This window comes from Psammomys obesus, unplaced genomic scaffold (assembly GCF_907164565.1).
Source record: "Psammomys obesus unplaced genomic scaffold, mPsaObe1.curated_primary_1811, whole genome shotgun sequence".
In the NCBI taxonomy this organism is placed as follows: domain Eukaryota; kingdom Metazoa; phylum Chordata; class Mammalia; order Rodentia; family Muridae; genus Psammomys; species Psammomys obesus.
In genome coordinates, this window is record NW_026592548.1 from 12,886,057 (window position 1) to 12,911,905 (window position 25,849).

A 25,849-nucleotide genomic window follows, 5' to 3' on the forward strand; every position below is an offset into this window, starting at 1 on the left:
ATTTTTGTAAGGTTTTTTATTTGTTGTTTTTTTTTTTCATTGTTGTTTGTTTGTTTTTCCAATTGCTGTATCAGATAAAGTGTCTGAGTGCAAGATCTGGTCTGAGAAACTTCAATTCACATTAACAAGTACTTTCCTGAAAGCAAAAAAGATTCTGAAGCCTGAATAACAAGCATCTATTGAATCATTCATTGTACTCAACAAAATCAAAGAAAGACCTAATTGAGTTGTCAGCTGACTGATCATTAAAATAATAATAGACCACGATGTAATTTTTGACATGTACCTCAGAAAATGTTCAAAGAGTTGAGTGATGTTGCCATGACAAAACTCCTTCAAGTCACATCTATTTATTTATAGGACTTTTTTTTTTTTCTCAACACATACATTTTTAAAGCAAACAAAAGAATTGGATTATTAATGATTCCAGTCACATTCTACCAATAAGCTATATTCTTTATGAGATACGTACTAATTGGAAATGACAATCCTCATTTCATGTAGTCTTTGCTTGCAATAAAATTTACTTCCTACATTTAATAAGTATTAAAATACTGTTTGATCCTGTTGAACAGTATTAGCAACTGTTATAACAAATGGAAACCTAACAGAAATAAAATTTCCAAGTTTTTTTCCACATCCTTTGTGACAGGGGAAGACAAATAGGAAACATGTCACATTAAGATACATTTTAGACAGTCATCATCATGAATGTGGCAACTCAAAGACAAAGGAATAATACAAAAAGGAAAGTTATTTATACAGCATTTAAAATAGATTTGTTTGGTGTATTCAGAGTCTTTGAGTACTTTCTACCAAATGACCAGCTGTTTCAGTTAATTCTTACAGTGTACCAGAAACTGTGTCCCAAGCAACTCATTAAACATGGTGAAAAAAACCTGTGGCCAGTATGTAAGCAAAACTCTTTAAGATCTGCCCACACTCTACCCTCTGTTCTCTGAATAGGAGCACATGTATTCTGTTAATGTGTTTCTCTCCAGCACATGAATCCATCCCACCTCCTATTCATGAGCTGCTTCTTCTTCATCATCTGTTTGATCTCCATCTGGACTGCCTGTGATGTCTAGCCTTGTGTTAGACTCACAGCATAACAATGTGCCTGGTCTATTTTTATTATGAGTCATCTAAAAATAAGTAATAAGTTCATAATCAGAAGTATGTTCTGACTTCTCTTTATCTGTCATTATGAATGCCCCGTTCTTGGCCATTTTCCCCTCCCCTCCGCAAATCTGAGATCACATAGCTCTCAAACTCCCTTTTACAGCTTCCTAATCCCTCCTTTTTGAAGCATGTGAATATAAGCTTAGTTTTGGGTGACTACCAAGTGATTCACTTGGATTGTGGAAAATAACCCCAGATCAATGTCTTTTCTTTCTTTCCTACATTGTGTCTAGTCCACTGTATTTCTTCCTTTATGAGGGTATTACTCTGGCATATATCCCAATTGATGGAAGATCTCCAGAAAGGAGTGCTATTAGCAATATCAGTTACATGCTTACCCCTTAATGAAGCAGCCGGCTTAAGAAGCTTTAGATTTAAAGTATCTACCCCAGCACTATTATTCAGCCTTAAGTGAGGCAGTACACCAACTTTCTTATAAGTAATTGGCTGAAGCTAAAAGTCTGAGGTGCCTTTATTAACAGACTGATTAAAGACGTGAGACGTACTGGAAGGCAAAGTCAGGTACAGGACTCCGAACAGTACTGAGATGAAGATTTATAAAATGAGTGTTAAGGTAATTTACAGTAGAGTTCATGTTCATATTAAGTGAATCAGTAGACAAACTGATAAAATAGATGGTCTCATTATAATGTTCAGATCAAAATGATTTCTACTGTGTGGGAAAATTTCCACAGTTTCCATCCATTCCTCTTCCACTGTCATTTATTCTTAAGTAGATAGGTAACATCATTGCCTCACTATGCTATAAATGAGGAACAAATAAAACAAAGTGACGCTTTATTGATGATGGTCAGGGTTTACTTGGTCCAAAGAGAAATAGAAAATCTTAATAGGGGGGAAGAGGATCTTGTCCAGGTAGAGGCAAACTTCATGGAAATAATCTGGATATGCAGCTTTATACTGTTCAGTAAGAGTCTCAAAATGAGGAATGACAAGCCTCAGTTCCTTCTGGGCAGAAGAGTGTCCCGTAGACACTCTTCATAATCTTTCTTTTTCTTCAGCCTCACTAATGTGGGACCAACATTCTTAGGCACAGCTGTCTTAACCTGAGGTTGTATATAGGAGCAGATTGAGAGCCATATTCTGTGGGACGTCACAATGAAGTATCTGCTAGGTTAAAATAAATCAAAATGATGAGGACCCACAGAGTTCACAGAAAATGCTGATAAGGTTTCACTGTATCAAATATGCAGCGATTACAGTTTGTGATTTGCATTTCTTGTATGTGAGTGTTATAGCACCTAGGGCAGCTGCAACAAATTAGGGCTTAGAAGTGATCATTGTGAAGAGTTGGAAATTGAAATATAGCAAAAGACATGGCTAGCCTTAAACTTCAGGCTTGAATGCTGCTCTTTAAACATCCAGTAACTCTCATTTAGTCCATCAAAACCATTATTTCTTCAGATGAGCAATTACAGGGCTTGGGGCTGTGACAGAGGTGCTTTCGCGTGCCTTCCTGCATTCACAGAGCACAGAGCATTTTAGGGACTAGTTCCTTGGGAGCTGTAAAGGCGAGCTAGCTACAACCTTTGGAGATCAGAGTGGGAACAAAAGAATCCGTAAATTTCTTAGGAATAGCTTGGGAAAGCAAAATTCAAAAAGGAAAAAGAAAGATATGTTTGCTTTTCAAGAGTCATGGGAGTTCTCTTACCAGAGACAGTGCAGAGTTCAAGTCCAGTGTGCATTTATTCTGTAAGTGTTTCTTAAGGGCATACTCTAGGCCTGACTTTATACTAGTAATTGTATTTACTATGGTGAACAGAACTACATCTCAGCTTCAGTGAAGTTTACATTCTCGGAGGAAAGCGATTAAAATAGAGATGAGGAGAGAAAGGGAAAGTTACAGGAGAGCTGGAAGGACAAGAGGAGTGTGCCCCTCTAGTGTTGACCTAACCTGCAGAAGACCTGCTGTTCTCTAAAGAACGGAGTGCATTCATGAGAAAGACCTCGTTTGCCTAGCTGTCACTAGTGCTTTACGGCAACTGCTGCATTATGTATTCATAGCCATTCTATTGACCCAGTGAATTTGGCCATTATATACACTCAGTTTTGCAGATGAGAGGGAAAAGAAAAAGAGAGGGAAAAGGGGGTAAATGATTTGCTCAATATGACAGCAACCTAGTTGATTCCAGTGCAGAAAACTTGAACCCCGAGCAATAAGAAGGTTCAGGTTTTGAATGTGATTGCTTGATGAGAACATGGCAGGACCCTGGAACTATACAATCCCTGCTGTCTGAGTTTGGACAAGCTTTTTCCATTTCCAAATACTAAGAGTTGTTTGGCTCTGTGATGCTGAAGGCCCTTAGGAATTCTCTCTCTTACTTTGTGATATCAAAAATTTTGAATCAACTCTGCAAAATACTGAACTGCTACGTGATAGAGCGCTTCAACAGAGGAAACTAAAATACCTCACACCCAGACTGACTTTATTCCCCGGTCCAGAATCTGCCTGACAGGGGCAGTGAAATGTCTCTATTTGAGTTACATCTTTTGTGAAGATCTTAATCAGGATGACTCTATGTACTTAGCACCGTTTCTCACATTCTTATCCAATGTTCCTTAAGGAGATAGTTGTAAAGATAAGGAGAAGGACAGCTTCAGCGCTGACCTGCTGTAGAATGTGCTTAGTTAGCCCTACTGCTGGAAATCTGAAAATCAAAAAGATGTTGAATTTTTACAAGGGCTCCTAGTAGCCATTCATTTTGATTTTTTTTTTCTATAATTGATTTCATGGATACACAATGTGTACACAATCCCCCCCACAGTCTACTCCATTTCAATGCAAAGAAGACAGGTAAGGATTTGTTAATGAGCTATTTTATTTTTTATATTTCAAGTGAGAGGTAGATAAAACTAAGAATGAATAGGTGATCTAAAGACACGGCCTTTGTGTGGGGCTGGGTGACCAGTTCTTACGGGAAATTAAGATTTGCTGACTTGAAAGTGAATAAGGTTTTAGAAGTAGAAAAATGTGTGTAGCATTCAATAGAAAGTACATGGAAAGTAGATCAACAGTGGAGAGAACTGGAGTTTGAGGGGCTATTTGTTGGCCACTGAAATCACAGTGTCCTCCCCCCACCCCCTCCACTATGCATCCTAGCAGATCCTTATGTGGCTAGGTCTTTCCCCAAGGTAGAGTCCTCATCAGCACCTAAGCTTACCTCAGTCAGCATGGTGCCCCTGCTGCTACAGATATTAATGGTGCTATGAACTTGTTTAGTGTAAATGTGTCTTTAATGCGCGTTATTACATTATCCATCAGAGGACTGTTGCCCTTAGCAACTGGCATGAAGTTATCTCTGGTCCATTGCTAATTTTATATCTCTTTGTTGGGTCAGCTTTACTGCTTTCTCTGCTTCATATTACTTCTGTGTTATAACTCACAGCAGTTTAAAGCCATCATCACCTTATGACTGGGACCATCAGTGCTGATTGCAATAGAGCAAAGAGCCTTGAGTGCATGGGGTCAGAACAGAACAGAGGTCATTGCCATCATGCTTTCCTTTCTTTGTTTTTAAGTATGCTCTTGATAATAACAGCTAGAACAGATAAAGAACACAGAGCTCTACTGTCTGAAATTCTATTTGGAGAAATTTATACATAGATGCTAATTATTTTTGAAATTTTGGTATCTTTCCTGTGACCTTGAACATTGATTTGGGAGATGTTTTTAAAACAAGATACAAGGTCATATGGCCTTTTTGGGGTAAGATAAAAAAAAAATGCCAAGACAACAGTGTGCAGGCCTAGTTAGTATGTAGTCTGTGCATCTTGGAGGAATGGTTTCTGTTACACAAGTTTGAATCTGCACTAAACCAGTAAAGGTTGGAGCAAAGATTTTATTTCAGAGTAAGAAATCAATTTTATAAACAACTGTTCATTTGTTTGTTTGGCTAGATTTGAAGTTGAATGAATATTTATGGATGAAGTCATTATATATGTTTAAGAACAAATCTCTTTGATTTCGCATTCCAGTGGATGACCCCTCCTAGGTTGAGCCCTTTTCTTCAACTGTGCAATGAGAAAGTGACATGGCTGACCCTAAAGTCTTAAGTGAAACCATACACAAATGACTGTCTTATTTTCCTTTTCTCTATGTTATAGGAGTGCACTGGGTAGATATTTCATGTGACATCAATGAGATTTGGTTTTGTAGTACAACAGTCTGAATCACTAACAATAATGCTGAAAATATCCTTGCCATTAGTAGAAACTTGAAGTAATACATATTATAGAAATGTAACGGTCAACTCTGCCTTGATGATAATTTCAAACAAAAACTCTATTTCTGAATGCTGCACTCATATTTCCTTGATGATATTAAACAAAGATTGTTGTAGGCTACTATTAATATTTACTATTGATATGTCTTCTGGTAACGCTGCTGTTAATCCTAAACAGCTATATAACCAAATCACCACACAGAGACTGGGTTTATTTAGTTAACCTAGACCGCAATGCTGGGCAATAGTTACTCCCTCTTGAACCTCCAACCCCTCATAGTTTCCTAACATTTAGAATTTACCCATTATACTTGCTTTTTGTGAAATCTTAGGTCTGGTTCATTCTCCACATAGTTCCAAGATCTGTCCTCCAGCTCTCTCTCCTAGCTCTCTCCCACCTTTTTTCCTTCCACTCTTTCCTATCCTCTGGCTCCTCCCTTCTTTCCTGTCCTCTGGCTCCTCCCTTCTCTCCTGTCCTCTGGCTCCCACCTATGTCCTTTCCCTCCTCAACATTGTGGCTAGTTGCTTTATTTGGAAGTTTACACAAAGATGAGTCAGGTGATGCTTAGAATAAACACCACAGTACAGTATCTGGACTAAAACCAGAGAGTGGGGGAGAGAAATCATCATTTGAATGAACAAAGGTAAGCTATATACATTTCAAAAGAACATTATACCAACAAAAGATTAAATTAAATTTTTCTATTGGGTAGGCTAATTTCTGGTCAAATGGAAATATTCTCTACCAAAAACCCCTGGCATATATGTGCAGAACAGTTTATCCATAGTGGCAATTAGACATCTTTACGTATTAGCTATTAGCTCATTAGCATACTTTAGAAGTACACAGTAGGAATTTGTGTAATTAAATTGAGATCTTCTTTATTTCTTGTTTGGCCTAACCACTTTACCAACTTACATTCAGTATATATCTTCTATCAGGTCAAGCAAAAACCCTCTTTAAAGAATTTATGTTCTTTGCATCCCATCTTCCTGCTTTGACCCCTTATAGTAAAGCCTGAAGGAATGTTTCGGTTGCTTTATGAATACTGTTTGCATGTTTCTGCATATATTTGCATGTTAAATTAAGGAAGTTTTAATTCCAAGGTTTGTGATACAGAATTCAATTAATAAACTCAGGCAAATTATTCCAATTATATTCAAAATCAGTTTTAAAAGTTGACATTGGAGGCTCAAGTTAAGGTTCTTCTTAGCTTTGCTCTCAAACCATTTCAAGCCTAAGTGAAAAACCAAAACAATAATAGAATGAAAAATTCTATGCCCAGTTATGACACAGAATTATAAAATTCTTTATGCAAAGAGTTCCAAAGATAATCTGAAAAACTATTTCCAATGATCTACAAGGCCCTTTGTGATCTCTGTTATGGAATGAATGAATTCAACAAATTTGCATTAAAAAAACTCAGCTTCCGATATGGCTGCCTTTTGGAAATAAACTTTTCAGAGGTAAATAAAGAGGAAGGCCCTCTTCTGTACTGGCATTTGAAGAAGAGGAAGAGATGGAGAGAGCTGTCTCTGGGTGTCTATGCACCCATGAGGAAAGGCACATAGCAGGAGGAAAACTCCCAACCCCACCCCATGGCAGGACATAATCTCTCCCAAGAAACTCACCTACCAGATCTTAGTTCAGAGCATGCAGGCGCCAGATAGACAGCCTGTGATGCTGGTAAACACAGCTAGGTAGACTGAGTTGATTCTGTCCTCTGTCATGATTTTCATTCTGATAGACTTAGGAACATGACTCTTTTTCACTCCAGAGGACACTACATTTTTCTGTCTTTGCACAAAGTGCATCTTTTCTGTGCTCTTCTTTTCCATCACATATTTGGCACGGTCAAGTTGGTGACCATCTTTGGGCCTTTGCTTCTATGTCAGTTTTCCATAAGGCTGTGTGAAATCACCTTGTAAATGATTGCAGCCTGCTACATCTTGGCTTGGATACCCTGAACTTCTTTAGGCTGCTTTGAATTTTAGTCTTTTGTTTCTATTGCAATAATCACCGTTAGAGTAGTAGTACAGGTTATTTATTTCCGCTTCAACTGATTAGTCTTCTCTCCTGGTTATTGGTGTTTTCCAGCTATGTAGAATAGCATATAATTTGTGATATATATTTGATAAAGGAACAAGATTTTAAAAAGAAATATTCAAAGATACATCTTGGTGCTGCTTCTTGTTTCATTCATTAAGATTATGTATTGCACTGTGAGTATTTTCATTCACTCTGTTTAATTCATTCATCCAAACAGCACTGCTTCTAAGGCAAGGCTTTTATACTTTTTAAAATACAAAACTCCTTCCTGACCAATAAATTTTATGTGATCTTGTGTATATAGGTATATAAAAATAGGTATAAAACCAATCCATGTACTAAGAAATTATAAAGAAACTTAATTGAAAACAGACATTTAATATACATATTTTACTATTTATTAAGGAAGCTGGGGAGTTATGTTAGTGAGTAAAAGTGTTTGTTGTGCAAGCATGAGGAACTGAGTTATGATTCTCAACATCCAAGCAAAAGCTAGGCAAGGTCATATATGCTTGTAACCCCAGTGTAATAGAGCAAAGATAGAAGGATCCTGAGCATTCACTGGGCAGCTAGCTTATATATAAAACTGCTAAAGTCAACTTCAGTGAACTGTCTCAAATGAGCAATCCAGAGAATGACAGAGCAGAGCACTCTTGTTCTCATGTCTCTATGTGTGCAAATGAACACACGCAAGCATACACACGGAGAGAGGGAGAATATAATTTCCTTATTTTTAAAACAAAAGACAAAAAACAAATGTACAAACTATGTACATTTGCTAGTAGAGATGTGCTTGATTATATAATCCGATATGACCCCCAAGGTACACATATCCAACTTATACACTGAGGAATGACAGAATGAGACTAAAAGTTTTGTTTCTGTAATTAAAACGTTTCTGTAAGAGCATGTCCAGTAAAAGCACTGTAATTCAAAGCATGCATGTTCTTCTGTCTGAAGAGAGGTGTTTCAGGTTGCATTTGTTGGCACAGTGAGGCATGATAGCAGGCATAGTACAAAGAGTATTCGTGTGTGTTCCCAAGCATGCAGTGAAGTGGCACAATGCAACACTAGGAAGTACTGCAGGCACATGTGCTCTGTTACATGTTAAATTTTTGGTCATTGTATATTCGGGAACTTTTTATTTATTGACAAATATTTCTGCAACTCCTTTTATTCACTCACATAGCCTATATAGACCTGCAATCCACCAGTTTAAGAACCTGTCTTCTGTGGCATTAGTAGGTACTGGCAGCTGGCACTGGGAGATGAGAAATACCGTTGCCAGCTCAGTTCTCAGAGAATTTAGTGCCGCGCTGATAGATGGTGTCATAACCATGATACTGCCAGATGTTTTTCAAAGACACATGTTAGGAAAGGACACCAGTCAAACACTTTTCCCTGAAATTAAAGATAAAATATAAACCAATGCTGCTCAATTTGAAGAGAGACAGGGCCTGACTATCTGTCTCTTTAAGCCATTGATAACTCTCACTCCATAGCTTGTGTTCACATAGGGCACGAAGGAGCCAAATTATTTTTTTCCTTTCTCTCTCTCTCTTTTTTTTTACTATTGTCAAGGAAAACACAAACACATTTGGCTTCGGGGCAGAAGGGGTGTAGGTCATGATCTCACTGTGATGTGTTCAATTTGTACATTCTTTTAGACGCTGACTTCTTGAACTCCACAAGATGTCTAGAGGCTCAAGGATTAGGTCTCTTAATGTAATTTGTTGTGGCAGCCGCTAAGATCTCTACATTGTGAATATCATTGGAAAGCGGTCTGGACCAATGCATGTTAATTTGGGATATTTTTCTTCTACAACCCAGGATATCAGATTCGCATGTCATCACATGGTAGGCTCGCCCTGTGGGAAGCCACTGCTAAGCCTAAGGGAGATTGGCAGTCTTCCAGCAGCCTTCCTGGGTTGGTTGCACTGACTGCAGTTACTCAACAGCCTTTGTAGCAATTTAGTCCAGGAATCTTAGATGAACCTGGGGCTGGATAGAGGGTAAGTGGTATAGAGAATTAGCTATACTATCATGAAGACTGAAGTTCATATTCCAGAAACCAGACGTAGCTCTAAGAGGTTTGATGCCTTCTTCTGGCATGTGTGTGTACACAAGCATGCACATATAGACACACGAACACCTAAGTAAATAGATCTTAGGGCCAAAGAGATGGCTCCATGGTTAAGAGCACTGGTGTTTGCAGAGGCTTACAGTTTGGTTCCCAGCATCCACATGGCTGCTCACAACCATCTCTAACTCCAGCTCCATGGGATCCAGTGTCCTCTTCTGATTCCCAAGGGAACCAGGCACACACATGGTGCACATTCATAGTTGTAGGCAAAGTATGCATTCAAATAAAATAAAATAAATCTAAACTATAAAAATCCTTTAAAAATGTGATTCTCTCAACATGTTTTATGGTCTCGTACCACATTTTATTATTTGAGTAAAATAGTCCATGTAATTTAAGAGTTTACTCATGTTTACATTTAGTCACTATTTCTATAAAGTTCAATAAATAATAATTCATTTACTTCATTTAGATTTTTGTTACATCATGACTGTTATGAATTGACACCATAAAATTAAGGGGAAAAAATCTCATGCATATAGATGAAACAAGCTTAAGAAATCTCTGGTGTTGAAGAACTTGTGACGTCCATTGAATCTTATGTCACCAGTCCATCGTCTTTGCCTGCTAGCTTTCAAACTGATAGGGAGACACTCTTTGTGTAAGCAACCTCGCCCTGCACAAAACTCATCTGATGTTTGCTCTCCATCCTGATCAGAAAGTTCTTCCTGTTACCCCCAAATCTTCCTCACTGGAGCTGTTTAAGAGGAGTGTGTTAAAAAGCACTGTCTCTCTTTTGTGTGGCAGTTGTTTAACTATTTAAAAATAATTTGTTTATATATTGGTGTATTTATTTATTTATTTTGAAACTCTCGGGTCCCTTGGCATCCAATCTGCTCTAGGATTCTTAGAGCTCAAGAATCATCAACTAGATGTGTTATTGTTGGTCTCTAATCTGCTCATAATGTCATGTGAACCAGTTTCTGCTTTATTCTGTCCTGCTCTGAGGCTTCTACCTCTGCTTTTTCTCTCATATCATTTCCCGGGTTTTATTGAGAAACTCCTTTTCTTCTCTGATGAGATAGGAGTGGAATGGAATCTTTAAAGTCTTTTCATCTCTTCAAGAGGTTTAACCAGTTTTAATTTAAAACATGTTTCCTGCCTAATCAACTTGGCATTTACTAGAACCATTCTGTTGGTATAATATCAAGCTAAAAATGAATTACAGAATACTCTATCCCTTTCATAGCTTCTTGTTTATTGATGGGTCAACAGCAGTACAATTGCTTGAAGAAGGGCCTAGTTTCTGCCTATTCTCTGTTTCTCCCAACTTGCTTCTAAACCACTGACATCTAATATTTATATTTTTTCTTTTTATAGGAAAAATTCCTATTTAGAAAAATTTCATGGCAAATAACAAGCAACTATTTACTTCATTTAGTTCTTTAAAGTTCATGTTCTTGCTAGAATACATTCGCACACACTGCCATGCATTTACAGTCACTGTTCTATTGACCCCCACCTTTTGAAACTCCTTATGCTCCGCTGAACTGTCTTGTGTATAAGAACTCTTACTTGAACCAAGAACTGGGTGGGTTGGACTGTCCTCTTTCTACATAGAAATATATTGAACAAAGTGATGGGATTGTATTATTTCTTATCTGATAATATACAATGTACAGCAGATATTTAGTTTTTAGATGTGGTAGAACTTGTTTGTTTGATTTAACAACCATGGCATGGAAGATAATATGCCTATCTGTTAACTTAATGTGGAAGTAAAATAATCAACGAGTAACATTTTTATTTGAAATGTATCCTATATATGACAATATATAAAACATGTGTGCTGTAACATAAGAAATAACAAGAAAAGTTCCATTTGGCCATCAGACAATCTGAAGCAACAGAGCATTGCTAGTAACATAGAACTCCTCAAACTTCTGCCAAGCTTACTTTTCTGGATATTATTAAAATCATCCTATTCTTCTTCCTTTCAGATTTATTTCATATGTTTTAAACACTTAAGAATATAGAATTTCCTTCCTTTGGATTGAGACATATATAAATACAATTACAATGTTGCTTGTAATTTCAGGTTTAACCTTCACTCTATAGTTTATGTACATTAGGATATGCAGCCAAATTTTAATTTTTTACTAGTATATAAATGTTCTGTTTACAGTATTACAAGTATATTTATAAATACATATATTTTACTTTTGATGGACACGTTTTCTGTCTAGATTTTTGTAAACAGAACTCCACTGGGAAGCCTCAGAGTTGACTGAGCAGTTACAAACATTTGCTGCTGTCTAGAAGACGAGAGCTTCATTCCCAGCACCCACCCAGTGGCTTAAAAATTTTTTTTAACTCCAGAACTAGGGGGACTCAACAGCCTTTTCTTGCCTCTGTAAGCAGCAGTAGCAGGCACTTATGTGGGGCACAGACATATACGCAGCCAAAACATCCATACACACTAAAATAAACAAACAAACAACCCTCCCAAAGCTTTGCTGAATCCCTAACAAACCTTTCTCGAAGGCACATAACTGAGTTGTGTTTATTGGAAAATGCAAATTTTGAAGTCCAGTTTGAAATGATAATAACAAACTGGGTGCAAATGGTTTTATCAGTTACACAACTCAAGGACAGATGAGGAATCCTGCTAAAACAAGTTCTATATAATACTCGCCTTGCATAACTTTCAATTTGTTTTCCAATCTCATACATATGTAAAAATATTGGTATAGTTTAGATGTAAACGCCTCTGAATCCCAGCCAGGTGGCATATTTTCTTTTCTATAATTAAAAACTGGCTCTGCCTCCTCTTCTTGGAAATGCCTGTTCCTTCTACTGCCCTAAATTTCCTTTGGGTTATTTGTCTTTTTCTTAATGGCTTGTCTGTATTAATGCTCTATATATTGTATGTGTGATAAATATGTTTTCCAGTTTGTCTTTTAACATTTTTATAGTTTGCTATTCACTTTTAAGTCTTTAATTTACCTAGAATTGATTTTTGTGAATATATGACTTATGGATCCAATTTCTTTTTTTTATGAGTAACCAATTGTCTCTGGATAATTTATTAAAAAGTAAATTAAAAAACACATTCTTACCATTCTGTTTTATAATGGTCTCCATGGTCATAAATCAAGACCCCATGAACACACAGTCCTGCTCAGAGCTCTCTCTTTTGTTCCTCTCAAATATTTGTTTAGCACAGTGTCAGTACATTGTCTTAATGGCTTAGCCTTATGTTCTATCATGATCACTCCCTCTTCTCACTAGCTTTATTGTCGTATCCCAGAAATATCTCTCTTCCAAAAATAATTATCTTTTATAGTTTGGTATCACTTGAATGTTCTATTTTATTTACCTACATTCCTTGCGCTACTAAGGAATGAACTTGTAGCCTTTCACATCGGAGGGAAACACTGCCAGGACTTTCCCAGCTCCCTTCCCAGCAATCTTGAAAATGCACATTTTTCTTTTCAAATTCCACACAAATCCATGTAGTTTTGGATTTAGAGAAAGTCCATCTTTTAATAGTATACATGAGAATGCTTATTCCTAGACCCTATTCTTATTCCTAGTTATTTTGTAGTATAGTTAGATAATTATATGTAGTTAAGTATTGTTAGAGATTGAATATGTATCTACATGTATAATGCATTCTGTGTAGGTGCACATGAACACCACACATACACATATGTATAACATGTATAATGAATACAAATTCTATATAATACAGAGATAACTGGTTCTAGATACATATGTATGTACATGTATACATATACATATATGTGTATACATATATACATGTATACATATAATTTGGCTATCTAATTTTGTTTTCCTAATTTCTTTCTCAGCCCTTTTGTCTTTTGTATACAGGAGTGCTACTGATTTTTTTTTTTTTGAGTTAATTTTTTTTCCAGCCACTTTGATGAAGGCAATTATCAGCTGAAGGAGTTCTCTGGTAGAATTTTTGTGGTCGCTCATATATACTATCATATCATCTGTGAATAGTGACACTTTGACCTCTTCCTTTCCGATTTGTATCCCTTGATCTCCTTTAGTTGTCTTACTGCTCTAGCTAGGACTTCCAGCACTATGTTGAAGAGGTCCGGAGAGAGTGGGCAGCCCTGCCTTGTCCCTGATTTCAGTGGGATTGATTGAAGTTTCTCTCCATTTATTTTGGTGTAGGCTATAGGCTTGCTGTATGTTGCCTTTATCATGTTTAGGTATGTGCCTTGTATCCTTGATTTCTCCAGAGACTTTAAACATGAATGGGTGTTGCAATTTTGTCAAATGCTTTTTTTGGCATCTAAGGAGATGATCATGTAGTTGTTTTTTCCCCTTCTATTTGTTTATGTGGTGGATTACATTGTTGGCATTCCATATCTTGATCATTTTAATTAAAAGCATTGAGAATATTTGTTGTACCATCAAATTCATACTTCAAATTCACATTTATGAGGCTCCCATATTCTCATAAGAAAACCTAAAAGTTCAATCAGTAATTTCCAGCTAAGAAGCCTTGGTTAGTAGACCATAAAGTAAATGTCCATTATTTTAATGCAAGATAAGACAATTTATTTCCAAATATTGGCATCACTAAGTATCATTTATATAATAGTTTGTAAGAACGGTTTTTTTAAATTTGTACAACATTGCCATCTGTGTTTGATACCTTGATACCCTGACTTATTCTTTCTGACAATTAACCTGTCATTATCTCTGCTTACAGGTAAAACTTACTGGGAAGGCAGAGTTCTAGAGTTTCTACTGTTCATTTAGTAGATGTCTGGCTTACCTGCCTATACCTCTATTCTCTTGATATTAACAACTAGTTACCTTACTACAATTCACAGGGTAGCTAGACTATAAGATTCACTTGTGAAAAAAAAAAAAAGATTCACTTGTGAAGTCGGTTTGTTTTTAGCACAGAACTTTACGACTCAACCTATCGGCTGCTTCTAGCACACACACATCCAACACTGAGCCACCTTTTCTTCTCTCACCTCAGATCTGGACCCTGTGTAGCTTCAAAGAGGGCAGTTTGATCACAGGTCTATTAGATACATATGCACATCAAAAATAGACAAGAGTCTCTAAAAGGAAGAAAACAGGCTCATATGGTCCAAGGGGAAAGTTCATTCACTCAAAGACAATATACTGTACATATGTTATTTATACACCATCTTTTTAACTCTTCTTCAATGAAAAACATCTTGTTACCATAGCAACTGCCATATTGCATGCTATCTTGGAGACTACTGCATCATTATACTAGACACATAGAGAGGCACTCACATCCTTAAGTCATTTCAAAGTCTGTCATTTTAACAAAGTTTAAAGAAAAATAATAAATATGCATTAGTTGTCCCTCTTTTTTTATTTTTGCCTTAACACCACTTGTTTCTGCATAAAGCATATTTCCCCTTAATTTTAACAAATAATGGAATGATGCCAATTTATATCTCACTCAGTTAGAGGAAGTAACAGGCAGCAAAGCAGTTAAAAGGAGAAGAATTCTGATCTGGCGGCCCCAGCTGTATTGTGTCTATGTGCTTTTGCATTGGGAAGTTCATATCCTGTCAGACTCATGACATCTTTCTGAGCCACATGTGCCTCTGAACATGTGTGTCTTCATTCTTCAGTGTGGAACTTGAACATACACATGATCTTCTGTCTTTATCTTTATCTTCTCATAATTGTCATCTAGTCCCAAGGATCACACATACCATTACACATTTATTGGAAAAAAGTGCAGCAGAAATCTGGATGCCTACAAAATTCAGTATGCATTTTTCAATATGAAATAAGCCATATTGGTAGCTATGAGTAGGAAATTCTCTCCAAAATATAAGTTAATATTGGCCAATTTTTTAATATATGTTAAACCCTGAGCTAGCAATTATCTGTTTTAATTTTTGACTGGTTAATGCCATAGGTGTGTCATATTATCTATAGTAGAACCAGAGTTTTTCAGATAAAGGCTTTCTCCAAGATTTTATGGACACTACACAATAGATATGAATCTCAGACTCATAGAATCAAGCTCCAAAACACAAGTTCATTTCCTCCGTGCTGTACTCAATCCTTCCCTAGGTTGAATGCAAGGCTTTCTGAAGAACACTTTTTGCTTGCCTGACATTTTTAATGTCATTTTATTAATGTGTCTTAAAAGTTCTGATATTATCAGAAAACTACTGTGAAATCACAATGAATTGATAAGTTGAACTATTTATAGACTGAACTTCAGTCAGTCCAAACATCCTTGGTTCTGTTAGTTGGATAAGGGGTACTGTGACTGGACTTAGGAATTCACTCTCCCTACAAGCAGGGAATCTTATGAAAGAAGTGGGAAATAGTAAGATCTGGAGAGGACAGAAGCCCCACAAGGAAAGCAACAGAATAAAAAAATCTGAGCATAGGGGTCTTCCCTGATACTCATACTCCAACCAAGTAGCATGCATGGAGATAACCCAGAACCCCTGCACAGGTGTAGCCCATGACAGTTCCATCTCCTAGTGGGTTCCATAGTAATGGGAACAAAGGCTGTCTCTGACATGAACTGATTGGCCTGCTCTATGATCACCTCCTCTGAGGGGGGAGCAGCCTTACCAGGCCACAGAGGAAGACAATGCAGCCACTCCTGATGAGACCTAACAGACTAGGATCAGAAGGAAGGAAAAGAAGACCTCCCCTACCAGTGGACTGGGGGAGGGGCATGTGTGGAGAAGGAGGAGGAAGGAAGAGATTAGGAGGGGAGAAGGGAGGGAACTACAGGCAGGATACAAAATAAATAAAGTGTAATTAAAAAAAAAAGAATTCACTCTCGTTAGGTAAGTGCTCTCTCACTGAGCTACATTCCCAGGACCTATCTACCAGCTTTTAAAACCTTTTATTTTGTCATAGGATCTCACTGAGCTGCCTGGGTTGGTCTTGAACTCACTTTGCTGTTCAAGAAGGCCTTTAGCTTTAGATCATGCTCTTTCAGCCTCCTGAAGCACTGTGATGACAGAACTATGCAGCCAGGCCTAACTGGATGTCTCTGATTCTGCTCCACACATTCACTCATCATCTTGATCGCCTTTCCTGTAATTCTTTACATTCTCAAGTTGCAAACTGTGGTAGTCATGAGCATGAACACACACTAAACCTGAGGAAAATTGTTAGGTCTTAAGCCTAAAAAGTATTTGTTTCTATCACTAAAACAGTAAAATTTTTTGACAGGTAGAAATGACTTCAACAAGCCAACATACAAAGACCCAAAGTTCCTTTTCATGACCTCATCAGAGCCAAGAGACCCCAAATCTTTATGACATTTTTCTTTGGAAAATAGTAAAATATGTAGCTCCTAACCTCTACAATCCAGGCTGCCTTTTGAAATTGCAGTTAAAAACTGTGTGAGTGGGACATGTTTACAAATGCAGATACAGGGAGCCTATAACCAAGAAGGTTCAGATTGAACAAGTGCAACCTATAGAGCTTAAGCATATAATGTCTTCAGGAATGCGATTTAAATCCGAGAGTTGAGGTGCCCGTAATACAGCTGAGTGGGCAAAGGAGCTTGCCACCAAGCCTGATACTTTTGAGTTCCATCCCTCAGACTCAAAGATGGAAGACAAAAACTGATTCCCACAAATTGTCCTCTGACCTCTACATGTGTGTCATGCCAGTCCATGTATTTTAAGTTCTTTCTATTCATTTGCATTTATGTTCCTGACATACCTAATCTCATCACTTTAACTTTATGTTAAGATTCTTAACTAAGGCTCATGTGGCTACCATTTTAAAATTACATAGTAAGCGTTACATTTTTACTTTCTTTTTTAAAAATGTCTTTATATTTAACAGTTTAAAATAAAAATGACTAACATTTTGCTTCATAAACATCTGTCCAATCAAATTTAAAATTCTTACAGGAATCAGTTATATGATTTTGAAGATTCATCTATTTTTATTTTATGTGCATGCTTGTTTTGCTGCATGTCAATATATATGTATACAATATATGTGCCTGGTAGCCACAGAGGTCAGAAGAGGCTGCTGAATGTGCTGGTACTGGAGTTTCAGAAGGTGGTCAACTGCCATGTGGGTGCTAGGAACAAAACTTAGGTTCTTTGGCAAAGCAGTAAATGCTTTCAACTGCTAAGCTATGTTTCCAGTGCCAGTTATACAATTCAAATGCTTCGTAGATAACTCTACATTTTTACTTAAAATTTTTTTGATCATGTAATGACAATGACGTTATTCAAGGTTTCTTAGAAACGAAGAAAGTGTCTGTTTTCTTCATTCTGATAAATTGGATAAATTGGATGTAGCAATGATCTAACACAAGTAAAAAATTAAAAGTTTTTTGTTCTAGAAGAATAGAGCCATCTAAGTGAATGGTTTTGTAAATACAGAAAGCAACAAAAAGCACTTTAAAGGTAATTATCAAATATCAAAGGTAATTATTAAATATCAAATATCAAATAAATTATCAATTATCAAATAAAAGTAGGTTAGTTTACCTATGTAAACTGCATTGTCTTTTAGTACTTATTCAAGGATTATAAGTGATAAGTGCCAGTTAGTATGAAAAATCACCCTTTCTTTGATCATATAAAGAAGACAGCAAATATCTTTGCTGTCATGTAAACTGGCCTTTGGAAGGTCTCGATCAGCCAGGAAGGAGATTATATACAATATGGTGTTCTGACATTTGGTTTTGTCTGCATTGGTTTTTCATGCATAGTTATTAAATTTTTTTTGCAAATATGCTAACAATTTGCAATACAACGCACTCAGTGCCCTGAAAGGATATATATTTCCATTTATCTAAAATAGCTTTTTAGTGTATTTGTTCTTTAGTTACTGCACTAAAATGTTTAGTAAATATTCAGGGCTTAGTACCGTGTGACTAGGGTCTAGTACTAGATGTATTATATGTTAACTTCTTCAAAGATTATAATCAAGCAAGAGTTTCCCTCCATCTCTTATAAAACCTGCTAATTGTTTCAGGAAGCCATTGATTCCTGTTACTGAGTCAAAGCATACAAGGCTAAACAGATGGCTTAATGTCACAAAGTTATTGGCTTATATGACTCGATTTTTATCACCAGGCTTTAGATGAAAACAGAAAGCCATGAATAATAAATAGAAGGCAAACTCCTGTACATCGGATCAAACTACTTTATAATATTAAAATGTTGAAGAAAACTTTTAAGAGAAAGCTTTGTACTTGTAATGGAATCGTCACAGAATACAAAGGAATATCTTTACAGCTAGCATATGAAAGACTGTGAGCTCAAAAAATGTTTGTGGTACTCCACTAACAGATCTATTTACCTGAGCACACTTCTCACATTAGGCACTATATATAATTATGCTGAATATATTAACTCTTATTAATATATAACATATATAACATATGATATAATATACAATAAATAATAAATTTCTCTCTATATATAATATATACAGAAAATGTTTTCCAAACTTGTTTGTTAGAAAATAATCAGAAGGGCAAAAACATCTCTCTTGTTAAAAACATTTACTGTATATAATTTTATTAACATTTTAATAAGATAATAATGATTGAAGCTATACTGAAATAAAACTATATGTTTATTTCTGGTTATTTACTTTTAAAATATTAATGAAGCATGTTGTAAAACATGTGGACATCCCTGATTATTCCCCTGTGAGCAAGTTTTGTAAGCAGAGTTCACAATACGATGTTCAAATAGCAAGTATTACTTGATGTCAACAGAGACAACTGATTTTTAAGAACCACAACAAAATCAAACCAACAAAAACAAAAACAAAAATGCATTCATTATCCTTTACACACTCCTCCTGTTTTTCTGTCTCTTTTCTGTCCCAGTTTCCTTTCCAGACACATATTGTATTATTTGAGATGGGTAATGACATTAACTTACATATGGTATATGATTTTTTAAACAAATTCTTATTGTTTTCAGCCACTGTAAGTATGTTATTGTTGCGTAGACCTAAAGCAGACTAAACCATGAAATAACAGCAACAGAGTGCAAATAGATGAACTCATTCACTTTTAAAAATCATATGTTCTCACTTTCTACAAGAAAGCAGATATATTATAATCATTCAGCATATTTTTGCCCACGCTTTCATGTTAAGATATTTTAACTCAAGATATTTTGATCAGTTGTATGGAATTTTCCAATAATTAAAATTCTAATCATTAGTATAACACACTAGCCTAATTTTCACAAGATCTGAATATCAGTCTTTCTGTCTGTCCTTTTTCAAGGACCATCTTGCATATAAGCCAAATGAAAGTACTTGCCATCGTTTTTCTCTTCTCTCTTTTTTTTTCATAACACAATCCCTAACCCTTGATATTTTATCCCATTCTTTTCAGATTATGTTACAGTTAAACAAATGAATCAGACACAGAAGTAAGAGAAGCGTGGTGAACGCATGGAAGAAACCGGTCTTTCTGGTGAGGAACAGGCAAAGCAAAAGCCGTCAGAACTTTGTCCTCCACCCTTCTGCCTTTTGATGCTGGGGATCGCATGAGTAGTGGAAACAGATGCTATCAAACCTACATTTTTTGGCTTGGGATAAAGGGAACAAAGGCTAACAGAATCATGCTGTTTTGCAAACTGACATACACACTTCATTTTTCCAAAATATTTCTAGCTTTAAAAAAAAAAAAAAAAACAGATTGTCAGGCTTGATGGAGCTGTGGCTGCCACTGCTCTTGCAGGGAGAGATAGCACCCAAACAGAAGCCAGCCAATGGGGAGCTGAGAGTGTTGTTCAGAGTCAGGTTGTTAAAGGGCCTGTGGATGCTACACTAATGACATTTTTCTCTCACTAAACACCCAGCAGAGAGAAACTCACGAGAAGTGTTTATTTTGGTTCAGAGTTTGAGGGAGACGGAGAGTATCATGACAGGAAGGCAGTAGCAGCTCGAGGCAGAGACAAATCCTGGCGCTCAGCTGGTTTTTGCTTTTGTGCAGTCTGGTACTGTTTCCTGAGAAATGGTGCTTCTCACACTGCGCAGCATTCTTCCCTCTCACTTAAACATTCCTGGAAACATCTCCACAGACTCATTAGAAAAAGCAGGAACCACAGTTCCCTTCTGAGTTCATCTTTAATTTTGTTTGTGTCTTTGAATGGGTGTCTTTCATCTTAGTCTCAGTTTGTCCATACCCAGGGCCAGGTCATTATTGCCATACCTAACTCTGATTGCTTTTCTCATGTTGAGGTGGGATTTGAATGTTTGTGTATTCCTTTACCATGGAGAATACCTTAATTAATTACACACCACTGTGGCAGATAAGTCTTCCCATTAAATATAGCATATGTGTGATTGGCTGATAGCTGTCATATATTGAATTAGTTACTTGGTAATGACAGCAATTAAAAGTTATTTGGACTTGAAATATTTTCAAACAAGATCCACCAAGACCTTAAAGCTACAGGCTATGATCTGTGCAAAGAGACAGGAGGAGGCCAGGCACAGGGTGCCGGAGGATGTTTGCTCTGGCTTTACTCATATAAAGCACCGTCAGCACAAATGAAGGCTTCTTTTGATCTAAGAGCTTCGGCTTTGTTTCTTGGGCTACACCTACTGGTAAACTCCAAGGGTTAGTGTTCCCTGGGCGAGTACTGATATCATAAACTAGGCAAGAGGAGACACTTTTCCCCCAGCCATTTGCTACCTGTTGGAGCAGGGTCCCAGGATAAAACAGCAGATTCTGATAACTTCTGTTAAAAGACCTTTGTTTCTTTAGCATACGCTTCAGTGTGTGCTTTTAGCCACCAAATGTAAAGAATAACAAACACTCCATTGTGACAGCAGAAGGCAGCAGGGACCTTGGTGTTCCGAGAAGACTTCATAACAGGAACTAGAAGAAGAATAGTGCTGGGAAGACCAAGTTCAGACTTGGTTAAGAAGCTGGCTCTCCTGGGGATAAATCCAGCTAAAAGGCTTATTTATGTGCTGTTTTGTGAAGACATTTGTTGCTGTTGTTTCTGTGGTTTTTGCCATTTTACTTGGTTATTTATGGTTTATGTTATGAACATAAAGGCTCCAAAAATCCGATTTCATTTCCCCAGTGCCCTCACACCTTATTGGCTTACAAGCTGCAATTTCACACTTTGGGGCACAAAACTCCTGGCGTAGATAAGTAGAAAGGAAACCGTGGGGAGAGACACATCTGGAACAAAGTTAAGGTGACAGGGATACTAGAATTTTATGTGAGAAACGAAAGACAACCTGGATAAGACAGAGGATTAAGGATGGCTCTCCGAAGGTGCTTTTTAGGGTGTCTAATCGACTGCAGTATTTTGTCAAGCTCAATAGAAACATCAAATCTAATTATTTCCCATAATTTACAGTGGGTCAAAAATTAGAGTGAATAGCTTAGAATTCAGTGATACAAACAGTCCTCTTTGCCTTGGTGCGTTGCCCAGGACAGGACAACTCACGTGGCTCTAAGAGTGGCTCTAAGGCACCCAGCATGTAATATTCAAGGTGTCCAGGGAGTTTTTTCACAATGCCCTATGCTCTGCTGACTTTTTGTGAATTTCTAATTTATTAAAGGTGGATTAAAAAAATCTTGCATCTCTATGAATCAGGAGATAGAAATGAATAGAGCTAAATTACATGTCATCAAAATTTTAAGGGGAGAAGAGAACTTTGTAGTTAGATAAAGCCATCAGAGAAACAAAACACTCTTAGCAAGCTATCATTTCAATAGCCTTCCCTGAAATACACATGTGGGGAACACAGTGTCACATTGGGTCAATTTGGACTGGAGCTTTTTCTTCTCAGATGGAAGAAATGCATATACAAGGCTCAATTCGGGTTAAAATTAGTTTCTGTGACAAGCATTTGAGTTTATTTTTTTGTATATATTAAATAATTTATCGTACTTTATGATTATTACTCATGAGCAAGCTTAAGCAGCTCACTAATAAAACTAACACATTCCACAGGACACATTTAGAACTGCTTAGGTAAACAGGGTAACCATTAGGATCCTTTGGAGGGGAGGGCAAGGGTCCAATTGCGTGTATGGTTGTTGAATACACAAAAACTTTAATTTCGCTCATTAATGACCTGGGTTTGATAGGCAATTACTTTGGTTATGAGAGTCCTGTGGTTCCTATATTACTCTTTTTAAAAGGAAAATAATGTGATGTAAAGAGCCTTAAGAGAAAGTTTGTTCAGAAAGCAAAGAAGAGAAGAAGTATGGACATAATTTTCTTTTGAAAGTGTGCCCCAGCCGAAGTTTTCTGTTCTGTGGAAAGCTGCAGGCAGGAAGCCCTTCTGCCCACCTTTCACCTCTCACATTTTCTTTTCAAAGCCTGTCAAGCCAGATGGCCATAAATGCTATCTTTATTGAATCACAAACCTTGGTACTTTATCTGAAATATGCAAGTATTAATCAAAGTTCCAAGATCTGGGGAAAAAAAAAATATATATATATATATAACATCAGCCTCTAAAGGGCAGAAACTCTTTCACATATGGACAAAGACTGCTTAGAGCATGTGAAGAGGGAATTTTGTTGTTGGTTTTGACAGGACACACTCAACAACAGAAAAACAGTAAAAGCAATGGGAGCAACAGCAGTGAGGACAGGTGTCACTGAATTTCCTATTGAGTTCCTAGGGTGTCGTGCAGCTGTGTGGCTAATTCTCTCGCAGGTCCTGAAGCCCAGCCCTGACATTGTTTTTCTGTAAGCCAGTTTGCCCTCATTTTCAAGGAACTGATATCAATGGAGACAAACAATTGAAGCATTTCTATCTACAGTGGTGCCTATCTGTGGGTAATTCTGTGGATTCCCAGATACTAGGAAGAATCTAAGCCACCTGCCGGCAGATCCTTTTATGAACTATCATGAAATGCCTGAGACTTTTAGAACACAGAAGCACAACACTGTTTCCCCAGACAGCCAATGGAATTAATAGACATGAGCATCTTCGTTCAACAGGGAGACACATACCTCTAACCTAATTGCCCGAGGCCGGAAGATTGCTGTGAGTTTGAGGCCAGGCTGGGCCAGTCTGAGTTATCTAAAGGAATAAAACAAGCAACAGAAGAAAAAAGAATTTTAAAAAAATGAGTGTTGGATACTTAGTTGAAATTATGGTGTTGTTAAGCAAAGCATTCTGAAGCTGATAGAATATTCATAATATTTGTAATATTTATCTGCTTTCAGTTATCCAGAAAACTTGTCAGGTATTATGAGTCTTGTAAGACCATAGATAAATTCTTTGAGTGGGGGATCATGTGGAGTTTGCCTGGGTTCTGAAGGAGGAACACTTGCCAATAGTGAGCTCATTGTTTTTTCTTTTTTTTAGAAAAACAAATGATTTAAAACAAAAAAAAAAACAAAAACAAAAACAAAAAAATCCCCATGGATCCTCTAGCTGAATGTCATACAACCCATGACGACTACATCTAGCTTTGGATGATGGTTAGAAAGCCATCATCCAATAAAGAGAATAGTGACTTTTTGAGTGTTATGCCAAAGACTCTGCATCTGCATTTCATTTCTATTACTGCTGCGATGGTATTGGTGAGAGACCTGTCTTTGCTCCTACCCAGCACAGAAACATCAATATAAAACCTTTGCAGTCTCTGTGGTTTCCCCGCCGAGTCTCACATATTTGGCTGCACATTTGACGTGTGAAACACAAGAGCTGTTCCTAAGAGGACCAGCTCTCCCTCTATTGTACAGAATTTGTTCCAACTTGTCTCTATGCATCCGTCTGTATTGTAGACGAAGACTGCTTCTTTCATGAAGTCCCATAAGGCATTTCTGCAAGGAGCAACACTCATTTAACAAGTGCACTCTGCCATGAGGCGGGACCTGCCAGGAGCAACAGCAAGCCGAGAACGGAAATGTTGTTTAATGAATATTTATTGATTATGAATATTCATTAAATTAACATCTTTATGGCCAGCCTCAGGCTTTGTAACTTATGTGGCAGTAAAGTGGTTAAGTAAAGTTTTCAACCAGTCTTGAAGCTCTTTGAGTTTCAGAGGATAGAGAGAATTCCCAGAGCAAGCTTTCTTCTGGGATACAAGGGGCTCCCAGATGTTTAATGTGGTCAGTTAACATTTGGCATAGAAACTGCTGATTTTGGGATCAGGGTCAAATTACTTTATTCTCTTTTTCCACCCCGCCTTTTTTATGATGCAATCATTACAGTATTGTGCCCTAACTATGTACCCTCTGTGTTTTCCATCTTTATGCTAAATCTATCAGTCCTGACTCTCCCGCTTGGCATAGGTTGCTGAGTTGGCTTGTGTCTTCAGGACTCTTTGAAGATAGATAGACTTGCCCTCTTTCAACCCATTCAGGAGAACATAGTCTTTCTAAAACACATTTTCACTCAAGCAATTCCACTGCTTAAAATTCATTAAAGATTTTCCGCTGCCGTTAACTGCAGTTCAAGCTCCTCAAGCTAGACTTGGATCTTGCTGTCTTCCTAGCTTCATGTCCCACTGGCTCCTGCTCTGATTTCAGTTTGCCAGCTGCGGTGCAGAGCTGCTCATGAAGCCTCCTGTGGATGGGCCTTGGAGTGTGTCTCACTCTCTGCTCCAGGATCTAACTCTATTCCCATGGAACTGCTCATGCTTTCCTTATTACTCCTCGACTCCTTTTCCTCTAAAAGTCCTCCTTGGATCTCCACAAACTGGCATCGATTCTTCTCCTTTATGACTTCATCCTATTAAAGTACTGTTGCTTTCAGGTGTGCCGCTCTGCAATGAAATTCCCTTCTACATTCCTCAGCCCCAGATTGGAGACTATGGAATCCCAGAAATGTGCATCTATCTTGTCCACCAATGTAACCTCAGCACTACTTCAGTGCTCAAACACACAGTAGGCACTGAAGATCCAGGACAGTAGTGGAAGTGGTTTGGTTAAGGTGCAGTTGTGCCAGAATTCTTATCTGAAGGGATTATTTTACCAGGAGTAATGTCAAGTACTGGTTAAAAATAACTTCCATAGATTACATGTTTCTGTAAAAAAAAATGTGAGAGTGGCAGGAAAATATCATTATACACATTGCAAGGCAAATTCAACCCAAAATTCAGTTTTCATTTGATTAGCACCATTGGTTGTTTGAAACATTAACCTATGTGTTCAGCTGGCTTCTATGTATATAGGAGATTGATTGTTGATAACACAAGCCAAGTATAATTAGAAGGAGTTCAGAGAATATAATAGATATCCTATAATATAATATAATATAATATAATATAATATAATATAATATAATA